The sequence below is a fragment of the Myotis davidii genome, unplaced genomic scaffold (genome assembly GCF_000327345.1).
Source record: "Myotis davidii unplaced genomic scaffold, ASM32734v1 scaffold723, whole genome shotgun sequence".
Lineage (NCBI taxonomy): Eukaryota > Metazoa > Chordata > Mammalia > Chiroptera > Vespertilionidae > Myotis > Myotis davidii.
This window is the reverse complement of record NW_006294589.1, coordinates 1127862-1135598: the sequence shown is the minus strand read 5'-3', so window position 1 is coordinate 1135598 and position 7737 is coordinate 1127862.

Genomic DNA, 7737 nt, shown 5'->3' with positions numbered 1-7737 from the left:
CCAAACCCTGTATCAACTCCAGCTCTGAGATCCTGGCTGGCTGAAAGCTGGTTTCTGGGGTTTTGTTTAGCTTCTATATTTGCTACAATGTTTCAAACTGCAAGCTCAGAGGTGGGCAAGGTAGGCGGGGAATGTTGGAGTCCTCCGTCACTGAAGCAAGCAAACCTCATGTTCAGTTTAAGCTGCCTGGCTGCCGGCCGCCATCTTGGCTGGCAGTTAATTTGCATATCTCGCTGATTAGCCAATGGGAAGGGTAGCGGTCGTATGCCAATTACCATGTTTCTCTTTTATTAGATAGGATATATATATGATTTTTTTCTTTAATTCTTTATTTTATCATGATCGGCTGACTCTTCCTTTTCCATTGTTTCTTGACATCTTGGACAGATTTCATACCATTTTTTATTATTAATATGTTGTTCAGCCATATATTTATTAGATGATTCTAATGGAAGTTTGGGAAGAAATTAAAATATATCAACTCAAATAACCATTGTCTGGAAGTAACAGGAAATGTCAATATAAGGAAAATAATATTTAATGGGGAAAGGGCATACAAATCTATTGAAAATAAATAGTGCTGAGTGTGTTTTAGCTTTCTGTATGAAATGGATAATGTGTATCCACAAAAGAGAAGAATGTTTTTAAGGGAAATAACATGAAAAATTACTCAAAATAAATAGGCGCTGATTATGTTCAAATTAGATTCAGAAAAGGGGATAAGTGCCAACGCTTCACACTGATAGAGTGCGGGACTTTGAATCCACCAGTGTTGAAAGATTTACTTTCTACTTGACTCTCTGACCATGAAACACCAGCAGTGTCCCTGGTATTGTTAGCAAAGCCTAAGAACTTGATGACTTTGAGAAGGAAGCACGTACCTTGGAAAGAATGAGGCAAGCTCAGTTTGGCCAGAGATAGCACTGACCAGCCTCACTGACACGAACACAGGACTTAAGAGGTAGTAGGAAATATGGCTATAATGCAACATAATTAACTGAATGCAGACCGTGGTTGGTGAGTTGGAGGGAAGGGGATTATGGAAAGGAACCCATGCTTCTGCATTCCTAGTCTACTGTGGCTTCTCTTCTATCAGCTGGCATCAACAAGTTAGCAGGTGCACTCCAGGAAGTTGAAAGACAAGGAAGTTGGAAGTCTGGTCTAGGAAGTTCAAACCGTGCTGAATTCTTATGCACATTGAGGTGGTCACTTGAGGGTGGAGTTCACTGGCTCTCATAGTTCACCTGAATTTCCCCCTCCCCTTCCATCCATTTTCATCCCTTGACACTATTTGGGATGCGACAGAGGTGAAGCCTGATGGAAATGTGGACCCAAGCTGGGTTTGAAGTTGCTGTTAGTACACTCTGAGCAAGTGTGATAAATAGATTCTGTGCTTCTCTGGGTGCCTCTCTGTGTAAATTGATGACTGCTGCCCAGGGGAATGAGCAGGGCCTGAAGACATGAAGAGAGATTGGTTTAAGTGTGACAAGGCCATAATCTGTAACGAGAAACATCTATCACTGTCATGCAAGAGAACCACGACGCTAGTCAGACCTTCTTTGCTTGGTACAGGTCTCCCACTTCTGGCCCTCTTAGCACAATTTCACTTGTTTCCTCCCCAAAAAGCTCTTTTATTCAAATTTGACAAACTAATTACCGCTACCATTTGGCTTTGAATGACTCAATTATGGCTGTAGTCACTTGGTTTAGTAATTACTAAAATTACGGTTTGGGCCCAAGTCCAGTTCTGTCTTTCTTCTCCTCCCACAGAAGCAGAGAGAGGCACTTTTATAGAAAAATAGATGGCGATTCAGGAGCCAGGTTGTAACAGTTTATTTTAAATGACCTCAGTCAATGGGAACATAAAACTGAATAGCCTGGCTTGAGAACAGGGCTAAATTTTTTCCTGCTCTTTAAGTAACCTGGTACCTTGTAACTAACTATAGGCTTGGTTTCCATGGATAATTCTAGTGTCTTCATGAATGAAGCAAAAACTACCCCCCGCCCCCCGCCTACTCTTGTTCTTATGCTAATCTTGTTAAAATGTCTTATTAACTGGTTATTACTTCATGGTGTTTGGGGTTAACCATAGCAAAGATTCTAGGTTCTTAACATCTCCTTTTCAAGTTGGTTTTGGAGAGAAGAAAGCACTGGGGAATCATATAGATTTCAGAGAGTCTGAGGGCATAGTTTGATGTGGTTTGGAGGCTTTATCAGTTTTATTGCTGAAATTACTGGGCATATAGGAGGTAATGTTTAATCAAGTAAAGAACATTGGCAAGTTTCAAATTATTTTGTTTTATTTTTGTCCTGGGTAACCTTAATTAAACCACTTAATTTCAGTAGTGTTGGTTTCCTCAGTCTCTAAATGGGGATTAATATGAGCTACTTCCCTCATTGGGTTTTTGTAAGAATCAAATGAAGTAGCAAAAAGAAACAAAAAACAAACACAGCAAATAGACAACAGTGAAAAACATGGCAGACATTAAAGCAACTATATCAATAATCATTTTAAATCTGAGGTTCTAATTACATCAATAAAAGACAGAGATCGTCAGAGTGGGTAAAAAAAAAAAAATAAGACCCAACTATATGATGTCTTTAAGAAATCCACTTTAAATATAAAGACTTGGATGAAAAGTAAAAGGATGAAAAATGCTATACCATGCTAACACTAATCAAAAGAAAGCTGAAGTAGCTATACTAATTCCAAACAAAGCAGACTTGAGAACAAGGAAATTTTTCAGAGATAAAGATGGGCATTATATAATGATAAAAGGGTCAGTTAGCCAAGAAGACTGGCACCTAAGAACAGAGCATCAAAATACATGAAGCAAAAAGTGATGGAACCTGCAAGGAGAAAAGGGTAAATGCACTGTGGGCTCTTCTATACCACTGCTTGTTTAGTAATTGATAGGCAAAACAGGCAGAAAATCAGTAAGGATACAGTTGACCTGAACCACACTGTCAATCATCTTGATCTAATTGACATTTATAGAATATTCAGCAATAGCAGAATATACATTCTTCTCAAGTTCACATGAAACATTCACCAAGATAGAACACATTCTGGCTCATAAAACAAACCTTAAAAAATTTGAAAGAATAGAGACCATACAAAGTATTCTGTCAGAACACAATGGAATTGAAACAGAAAGATAGCTGGAAAAGATCCAAATATGTCAGGAATTAGGGAGCATAGGAACACAGACCTGGAAAAAAGCAGGCACTCAGAAAATTGTAATCACTGTTCCTTTTGTGTGTTGGCGACAGGGTTACCTTGGAGAGAGAAGCTCTGTTCTGTTGTTAGATTCAAGGAAGAAAACATCAGGGCTGGGATGAGATTCCATTACTCTTCTTGAGAGTTGTAACAATTCTCAGAAGCTGTCTGTCCACAAATGTAATCAGTCTTCATTATTTGTGGATTCTGTATTTGTGAATTTTTCGACTCCCCCAAATTTAAATAAATAACTCCAAAATCAATGCTCACAGTGTTTTCTTAGTCATCCATGAATATGAGCAGAGTGGGGGGAAATGTGAGCCACCAACTCATATCACCCAGCGGAGGTTGAACAAAGTGGTACTCTGCCCTCGCATTTCGGTTCTCATACTACCAATCAGTTTCCTTTTCACATTTCGGTTCTCATACTACCAATCAGTTTCCTTTTCACAGTCTATCTGGTGCCATGGTTTTTGCATGTTTGTGCTTTCTTTATTGCCTTTGCTGTTTAAAATGACCTCCAAACGTGATGCTGAAATGCTGTCTAGATTTTCTAAATGCAAGAAAACTGTGATGTGCCTTATGGAGAAAATACTAGTACATGTGTTAGATTCATTTTAGTCGGGCATGAGTTACAGTGCTGATGGCTGTGAGTTCAATGTTAACGAGTTAAAAATTATAGGGTGTCCCCCCAAAAATGTATAGTCACATTTTGAATAATTATAAAGGTAGTGCTTACAAATTCATTTCATTTTCAAAATTGAGCTATTAGCTGTTAAAGTATATATACATTTTTCGGGGGGACACCATGTATATATATAAACAATATATCTTTAAACAGACACAAATAAAACAAGGTTATGTTAAACAGATGAAAATGTGAGTGGAGGCTGAAAGGAATCTAGTCCTATATGTCCTCTAGGAGTAATGGTTCAAAATTCAAGAATTCAATGTTTGTGATGACTTTATAGAACAAAACTACCTCAAATAATGAGAATTGACTGTTCGCACAATTGTTGATATCTACTAAATACTAGACATTGAACTTTGTGCTACTTATGGAAAATTTATTAAAAAATACATATGAGTTCTTTCAAATGTTCCAGACTTTTTCTAAGTAATAAGGGAATGGTAGTTTATAAAACAAAATCCTCACCCTTCATTCCTCATCGAACATAGATTAGTACGGGCAAAGAGGAAATAAACACATAAATGTATAATATGCTGGTGATGGTAATTGCTATGAAGAAAATTTCCCTGCTCTAGAATACAGATTATGAAAATAAAACTCGCAGAGAAGCTAAGTTAGCTTATAAAAACAAATTGAAATGAAAAAAATCAAATTCAGGCTCAGATTTTCTGGCTTCAAAACCCAATGCCTTTTTTAAAAAAAATATATTTTATTGATTTTTTACAGAGAGGAAGGAAGAGAGATAGAGAGTTAGAAACATCGATGAGAGAGAAACATCGATCAGCTGCCTCCTGCACGGCTCCCACTAAGGATGTTCCCGCAACCAAAGTACATGCCCTTGACCGGAATCGAACCTGGGACCCTTCAGTCCGCAGGCCACCGCTCTGTCCACTGAGCCAAACCGGTTTCGGCAAAACCCAATGCCTTTTAACTAGTTTACACTTGATCCTTCTCATGAATGCCCATACTCCAGCTTCTTGGTAGAGCTACTTCCAGCCCCAATGAGAAAAAGAGTATCTCAAAACACGATAATACAAAGTAGAACAATATTTTACAACATGGGTCCCAATTTTGCCTCCCCAGGAGACATTTGGCAATTTCTTGACACATTGTTGGCTATAATCTTAGGTAGGAGATGATACTAGCATCTAGTGCAGTGGTTCTCAACCTTCCTAATGCCACGACCCTTTAATACAGTTCCTCATGTTGTGGTGACCCCCAATTTCATTGTTACAAATTGAACATAATTAAAGCATAGTGATTAATCACAAAAACAATATGTAATTATATATGTGTTTTCCAATGGTCTTAGGCGACACCTGTGAAAGGGTCATTCGACCCCCACAGGGGTGGCCACCCATAGGTTGAGAACTGCTGATCTAGTGGGTAGAGATCAAGGATGGTCCTTAATATTCTACAAAGTAAAATGAAGTACTATCTGGCCCTGTTAGCACTTAGGAGGAGAAACTGTGTACTAGAGTCAAAGAACTTGGAAAAGCCAGAAGAGTATGACTTTCAAGTAGCTAGGCCTTAGGGGGGAAAATAAAGGATCTACCTCATGGCTTCTAAGGATCAGATTAATTCTGCAGCATCATCCCCTCTTTGTCAACTTAGCATCTTCCTAAATCAGAAGTGCTCTCTCTTTGGATGCCCAGGCATCCCTTTCCCAACAACCTCGTCCTTTCTAAGCTGCTTCAGTATTTTGAGTATTTAGGAACCCAGAAGTAAAAATAAGAAGAAAAGGAAGAAATGGATGGCAGAAAAAAACTGGAGAGATGTACTAAAATATAAGCATCTGCAAGAGAAACTTGGATGGCCCAATCTCATGCTCTTCCTTCTTCCCTTCCTCTCTCTCATCCTTCCTCTGGTTCTCCCCACTCTCTTCCTTTAAACAGGTATGTATTGAGTATTTTTACTGTGCTAGGCACAGAGGATAGATGAGATTACCCACAAGGGCACTTTATTAGTAATAAGTATTGCATTTCACCAAGTACTTCTTGCATCTATTATCTCATTTGAGTCTTTTATGAGCTTCATTTCAAGGATAAGTAAACCGAGATTGAGAGAGCGTGAGTGAACTTGCCCAAAGAGCAGAACAGAACTCAGGTCTGCACTATTTCTCCCTCCATGTAGTTCTGACCTGGGTATGAAGGTTATGGGATATGTGGTTCTATATTTCCTGACAGCTACAAGGGTATCAGAAATGGTGTTTATTTGGGGTTATAAAATCACACAAAACACCTAAAAAAAAAGATGCACTATCTTGGGAATTCATAATGAAATCTACTCAGAATAACACTAAAATGAGTGTTCTATTGAACTGCTATTAGGTACCAAGCAGTAACACAAAATAGCTCAACTAATTCCCCAAAATATCCCATGAGCTAAATTAGTTTCATCCTGGATCTGAGAGAGGTTGAATAATCTTGGGACACATGATTAAACTTAAAAGGAGCATAGCAGCGAGTAGAGCAAAATAAAAATAAACTTATTTTTTATTTTGAGTGACCTTCCAAATGTGCTATTTGTATTAACCAGTATTTAGCTATAATGAATAAAGCTCCTCTCCAACTAAAACACTTTAATAATTTTGGTCAAAATAATTTTAAAAATTTGGTACACAAACAACTAAGATTAACCACCTTGCATGCCTGCTAATAGTTTACTCATATCTCGCATTTAATGAGAATGTGGCGATGTTCTTACTTAAATAACTGAAATCCAAACATTAATATTAGACTAGCAATTCCCCTTGGGAGAATTTATTCATCAGGAAAACCTATATTCCACCTACTGCTCCTGCTCTCTTCTGAGTCAGACCACGTGTTGCGGTCTTGGCTCTGACTGTTCTATTAGAGCATTAAAGAGTTCTGGCAACCTCTCAGTCACGGATCTGAAGCCTGTCTTATTCGTGGCTTGCATCTTAAAGTCGCCTGGGACACCGCTGGGGAACATAAGATGCCAAGCTTTGTGGGCACCTTGGAGCTGTCTCCTTCCCCAGCCCACAGCACAACTTGCCTTGTGTTCTAAATTCTGTCTCTAAGGCAAACAAAACAGAGGTGATCCGTTACAGCCAGATGAGTGCAGCAGCGAAGACTCAAGTGAGTGTGGACACATAGAGATCCTCTAAACTGGCTACAGAATGTCATTTCTGTCCTTTTGCTTTTAAAGACAAAGGAAGACTCTGCGAGGGCATTACTTCCAGGGAGGACAGCTTGAAACTTCCAGGGATGAGAATTATGCACGTCCTGTGCGCTCATTTTATTTTCTCTAAAGATTTGATTCCCTTAGGAGCCAAATTTGCTATTACTTCTGTGGGCACACACTTATGATGGCTTATTTCTTGTGTGTTAGTGATTTTTGATGAACTCATTTAGAGAAAACCTGTCCTGAAACCTGGGTTTAAATTGTGTTTCTCCAGGGGAGAATGTGTGTTTGCCTCTGCTGGTTACCTGATGTCACTACCAACCTCACAATAAATGATCCTTTGGAGGTTCGTAGGAAAACTGATGGTTTGGATTATGTCGGCAGACACAATTGTTTCTGGTTATAAAATCAAAGCTAGGATTTCTTGCTGACTCTTTGTGTGGGTGGTTAGTTTTTCAAATTCACGTTTTCAGTGAGAAGGCAGACTTTTGGGTACGCAGATATATGCAGGGGCTTCCTGTTAGACATCCAGGGTCGGGCAGAGCCCATTCTTCATCTCCTGTCTATCAGAACTGAGGTTTGGGGACACCTAATATGGGTAGCTAAGTGATATGAGAGTTCGCTTCCCTGTCAGGATTCCCATTTATCTTTATGTCTTTTTGTTTTGGTAATCCTCACC